This window comes from Petromyzon marinus, unplaced genomic scaffold, assembly GCF_048934315.1.
Source record: "Petromyzon marinus isolate PM22_M1 ecotype Great Lakes invasive population unplaced genomic scaffold, UKy_Petmar_22M1.pri1.0 PM_G_Scaffold_13, whole genome shotgun sequence".
In the NCBI taxonomy this organism is placed as follows: domain Eukaryota; kingdom Metazoa; phylum Chordata; class Hyperoartia; order Petromyzontiformes; family Petromyzontidae; genus Petromyzon; species Petromyzon marinus.
The window spans coordinates 3,222,448-3,229,575 of record NW_027422684.1 but is presented as its reverse complement, the minus strand read 5'-3'; positions in this window follow the sequence as shown (position 1 = coordinate 3,229,575).

The following is a 7,128-nucleotide window of genomic DNA, read 5'->3' as shown; positions in this document are numbered from 1 at the left end:
CCATAGACTCACACAGAGACCCATTGACTCACACAGAGACCCATAGACTCACACAGAGACACATAGCCTCACACAGAGACCCATAGACTCACACAGAGACACATAGACCCACACAGAGACCCATAGACTCACACAGAGACCCATAGACTCACACAGAGACCCACAGACTCACACAGAGACCCATAGACTCACACAGAGACCCATAGACTCACACAGAGACACATAGACTCACACAGAGACTCAGAGACTCACACAGAGACACATAGACTCACACAGAGACCCATAGACTCACACAGAGACCCATAGACTCACAGAGAGACCCACAGACTCAGACAGAAACCCATAGACTCGCACAGAGATCCACAGACTCACACATAGACCCATAGACTAACACAGAGACCCATAAACTCACACAGAGACCCATAGACTCACACAGAGACCCACAGACTCACACAGAGACCCATAGACTCACACAGAGACCCATAGACTCACACAGAGACACATAGACTCACACAGAGACTCATAGACTCACACAGAGACACATAGACTCACACAGAGACCCATAGACTCACACAGAGACCCATAGACTCACACAGAGACCCACAGACTCACACAGAAACCCATAGACTCGCACAGAGATCCACAGACTCACACATAGACCCATAGACTAACACAGAGACCCATAAACTCACACAGAGACCCATAGACTCACACAGAGACACATAGACTCACACAGAGACCCATAGACTCACACAGAGACCCACAGACTCACACAGAGACCCATAGACTCACACAGAGACCCACAGACTCACACAGAGACCCACAGACTCCCACAGAGATCCACAGACTCACACATAGACCCATAGACTCACACAGAGACCCATAAACTCACACAGAGACCCATAGACTCACACAGAGACCCATAGACTTACACAGAGACCCACAGACTCACACAGAGACCCATAGACTCACACAGAGACCCACAGACTCACACAGAGACCCATAGACTCACACAGAGACCCATAGACTCACACAGAGACCCATAGACTCACACAGAGACCCATAGACTCACACAGAGACCCACAGACTCACACAGAGACCCATAGACTCACAAAGCGACCCATAGACTCACACAGAGATCCACAGACTCACACATAGACCCATAGACTCACACAGAGACCCCATAAACTCACACAGAGACCCATAGACTCACACAGAGACCCATAGACTCACACAGAGACCCATAGACTCACACAGAGGCCCATAGACTCACACAGAGACCCATAGATTCACCCAGAGACACATAGACTCACACAGAGACCCACAGACTCACACAGAGACCCATAGACTCACACAGAGACCCACAGACTCACACAGAGACCCATAGACTCACACAGAGACACATAGACTCACACAGAGACCCACAGACTCACACAGAGACCCATAGACTCACACAGAGACCCACAGACTCACACAGAGACCCATAGACTCACACAGAGACCCATAGACTCACACAGAGACCCATAGACTCACACAGAGACCCATAGACTCACACAGAGACCCACAGACTCACACAGAGACCCATAGACTCACAAAGCGACCCATAGACTCACACAGAGATCCACAGACTCACACATAGACCCATAGACTCACACAGAGACCCATAAACTCACACAGAGACCCATAGACTCACACAGAGACCCATAGACTCACACAGAGACCCATAGACTCACACAGAGACCCACAGACTCGCACAGAGATCCACAGACTCACACAGAGACCCATAGACTCACACAGAGACCCATAGACTCACACAGAGACCCATAGACTCACACAGAGACCCATAGACTCACACAGAGACCCATAGAGTCACACAGAGACACATAGACTCACACAGAGACCCCATAGACTCACACAGAGACCAAAAGACTCACTCAGAGACCCATAGACTCACACAGAGACCCATAGACTCACACAGAGACACATAGACTCACACAGAGACCCACAGACTCACACAGAGACCCATAGACTCACACAGAGACCCACAGACTCACACAGAGACCTATAGACTCACACAGAGACCCATAGACTCACACAGAGACCCATAGACTCACACAGAGACCCATAGACTCACACAGAGACCCACAGACTCACACAGAGACCCATAGACTCACAAAGCGACCCATAGACTCACACAGAGATCCACAGACTCACACATAGACCCATAGACTCACACAGAGACCCATAAACTCACACAGAGACCCATAGACTCACACAGAGACCCACAGACTCACACAGAAACCCATAGACTCGCACAGAGATCCACAGACTCACACATAGACCCATAGACTAACACAGAGACCCATAGACTCACACAGAGACACATAGACTCACACAGAGACACATAGACTCACACAGAGACCCATAGACTCACACAGAGACCCATAGACTCACACAGAGACCCACAGACTCACACAGAGACCCACAGACTCACACAGAGACCCATAGACTCACACAGAGACCCATAGACTCACACAGAGACCCATAGACTCACACAGAGACCCATAGACTCACACAGAGACCCATAGACTCACACAGAGACACATAGACTCACACAGAGACTCATAGACTCACACAGAGACACATAGACTCACACAGAGACCCATAGACCCACACAGAGACCCATAGACTCACACAGAGACCCATAGACTCACACAGAGACCCACAGACTTACACAGAAACCCATAGACTCGCATATAGATCCACAGACTCACACATAGACCCATAGACTAACACAGAGACCCATAAACTCACACAGAGACCCATAGACTCACACAGAGACACATAGCCTCACACAGAGACCCATAGACTCACACAGAGACCCACAGACTCACACAGAGACCCATAGACTCACACAGAGACCCACAGACTCACACAGAGACCTACAGACTCGCACAGAGATCCACAGACTCACACATAGACCCATAGACTCACACAGAGACCCATAAAGTCACACAGAGACCCATAGACTCACACAGAGACCGATAGACTTACACAGAGACCCACAGATTCACACAGAGACCCATAGACTCACACAGAGACCCACAGACTCACACAGAGACCCATCGACTCACAGAGAGACCCATAGACTCACACAGAGACCCACAGACTCACACAGAGACCCATAGACTCACAAAGCGACCCATAGACTCACACAGAGATCCACAGACTCACACATAGACCCATAGACTCACACAGAGACCCATAAACTCACACAGAGACCCATAGACTCACACAGAGACCCATAGACTCACACAGAGACCCATAGACTCACACAGAGACCCATAGACTCACACAGACCCATAGATTCACGCAGAGACACATAGACTCACACAGAGACCCATAGACTCACGCAGAGACCCACAGACTCGCACAGAGACCCACAGACCCGCACAGAGACCCATAGACTCACACAGCAGAGACCCATAGACTCACAGCAGAGACCCATAGACTCACGCAGAGACCCACAGATTCACACAGAGACACATAGACTCACACAGAGACCCATAGACTCACACAGAGACCCATAGACTCACACAGAGACACATAGACTCACACAGAGACCCATAGACTCACACAGAGACCGATAGACTTACACAGAGACCCACAGACTCACACAGAGACCCATAGACTCACACAGAGACCCACAGACTCACACAGAGACCCATCGACTCACAGAGAGACCCATAGACTCACACAGAGACCCACAGACTCACACAGAGACCCATAGACTCACAAAGCGACCCATAGACTCACACAGAGATCCACAGACTCACACATAGACCCATAGACTCACACAGAGACCCATAAACTCACACAGAGACCCATAGACTCACACAGAGACCCATAGACTCACACAGAGACCCATAGACTCACACAGAGACCCATAGACTCACACAGACCCATAGATTCACGCAGAGACACATAGACTCACACAGAGACCCATAGACTCACGCAGAGACCCACAGACTCGCACAGAGACCCACAGACCCGCACAGAGACCCATAGACTCACACAGCAGAGACCCATAGACTCACAGCAGAGACCCATAGACTCACGCAGAGACCCACAGATTCACACAGAGACACATAGACTCACACAGAGACCCATAGACTCACACAGAGACCCATAGACTCACACAGAGACACATAGACTCGCACAGAGACCCACAGACTCGCACAGAGACCCATAGACTCACACAGCAGAGACCCATAGACTCACGCAGAGACCCATAGACTCACACAGAGACCCACAGACTCGCACAGAGACCCACAGACTCGCACAGAGACCCATAGACTCACACAGCAGAGACCCATAGACTCACAGCAGAGTCCCACAGACTCACACAGAGACACATAGACTCACACAGAGACCCATAGACTCACACAGAGACCCATAGACTCACACAGAGACCCATAGACGCACACAGAGACACATAGACTCACACAGAGACCCACAGACTCACACAGAGACCCACAGAGTCACACAGAGACCCATAGACTCACACAGAGACCCATAGACTCACACAGAGACCCATTGACTCACACAGAGACCCATAGACTCACACAGAGACACATAGCCTCACACAGAGACCCATAGACTCACACAGAGACACATAGACCCACACAGAGACCCATAGACTCACACAGAGACCCATAGACTCACACAGAGACCCACAGACTCACACAGAGACCCATAGACTCACACAGAGACCCATAGACTCACACAGAGACACATAGACTCACACAGAGACTCAGAGACTCACACAGAGACACATAGACTCACACAGAGACCCATAGACTCACACAGAGACCCATAGACTCACACAGAGACCCACAGACTCACAAAGAAACCCATAGACTCGCACAGAGATCCACAGACTCACACATAGACCCATAGACTAACACAGAGACCCATAAACTCACACAGAGACCCATAGACTCACACAGAGACCCACAGACTCACACAGAGACCCATAGACTCACACAGAGACCCATAGACTCACACAGAGACACATAGACTCACACAGAGACTCATAGACTCACACAGAGACACATAGACTCACACAGAGACCCATAGACTCACACAGAGACCCATAGACTCACACAGAGACCCACAGACTCACACAGAAACCCATAGACTCGCACAGAGATCCACAGACTCACACATAGACCCATAGACTAACACAGAGACCCATAAACTCACACAGAGACCCATAGACTCACACAGAGACACATAGACTCACACAGAGACCCATAGACTCACACAGAGACCCACAGACTCACACAGAGACCCATAGACTCACACAGAGACCCACAGACTCACACAGAGACCCACAGACTCCCACAGAGATCCACAGACTCACACATAGACCCATAGACTCACACAGAGACCCATAAACTCACACAGAGACCCATAGACTCACACAGAGACCCATAGACTTACACAGAGACCCACAGACTCACACAGAGACCCATAGACTCACACAGAGACCCACAGACTCACACAGAGACCCATAGACTCACACAGAGACCCATAGACTCACACAGAGACCCATAGACTCACACAGAGACCCATAGACTCACACAGAGACCCACAGACTCACACAGAGACCCATAGACTCACAAAGCGACCCATAGACTCACACAGAGATCCACAGACTCACACATAGACCCATAGACTCACACAGAGACCCCATAAACTCACACAGAGACCCATAGACTCACACAGAGACCCATAGACTCACACAGAGACCCATAGACTCACACAGAGGCCCATAGACTCACACAGAGACCCATAGATTCACCCAGAGACACATAGACTCACACAGAGACCCACAGACTCACACAGAGACCCATAGACTCACACAGAGACCCACAGACTCACACAGAGACCCATAGACTCACACAGAGACACATAGACTCACACAGAGACCCACAGACTCACACAGAGACCCATAGACTCACACAGAGACCCACAGACTCACACAGAGACCCATAGACTCACACAGAGACCCATAGACTCACACAGAGACCCATAGACTCACACAGAGACCCATAGACTCACACAGAGACCCACAGACTCACACAGAGACCCATAGACTCACAAAGCGACCCATAGACTCACACAGAGATCCACAGACTCACACATAGACCCATAGACTCACACAGAGACCCATAAACTCACACAGAGACCCATAGACTCACACAGAGACCCATAGACTCACACAGAGACCCATAGACTCACACAGAGACCCACAGACTCGCACAGAGATCCACAGACTCACACAGAGACCCATAGACTCACACAGAGACCCATAGACTCACACAGAGACCCATAGACTCACACAGAGACCCATAGACTCACACAGAGACCCATAGAGTCACACAGAGACACATAGACTCACACAGAGACCCCATAGACTCACACAGAGACCAAAAGACTCACTCAGAGACCCATAGACTCACACAGAGACCCATAGACTCACACAGAGACACATAGACTCACACAGAGACCCACAGACTCACACAGAGACCCATAGACTCACACAGAGACCCACAGACTCACACAGAGACCTATAGACTCACACAGAGACCCATAGACTCACACAGAGACCCATAGACTCACACAGAGACCCATAGACTCACACAGAGACCCACAGACTCACACAGAGACCCATAGACTCACAAAGCGACCCATAGACTCACACAGAGATCCACAGACTCACACATAGACCCATAGACTCACACAGAGACCCATAAACTCACACAGAGACCCATAGACTCACACAGAGACCCACAGACTCACACAGAAACCCATAGACTCGCACAGAGATCCACAGACTCACACATAGACCCATAGACTAACACAGAGACCCATAGACTCACACAGAGACACATAGACTCACACAGAGACACATAGACTCACACAGAGACCCATAGACTCACACAGAGACCCATAGACTCACACAGAGACCCACAGACTCACACAGAGACCCACAGACTCACACAGAGACCCATAGACTCACACAGAGACCCATAGACTCACACAGAGACCCATAGACTCACA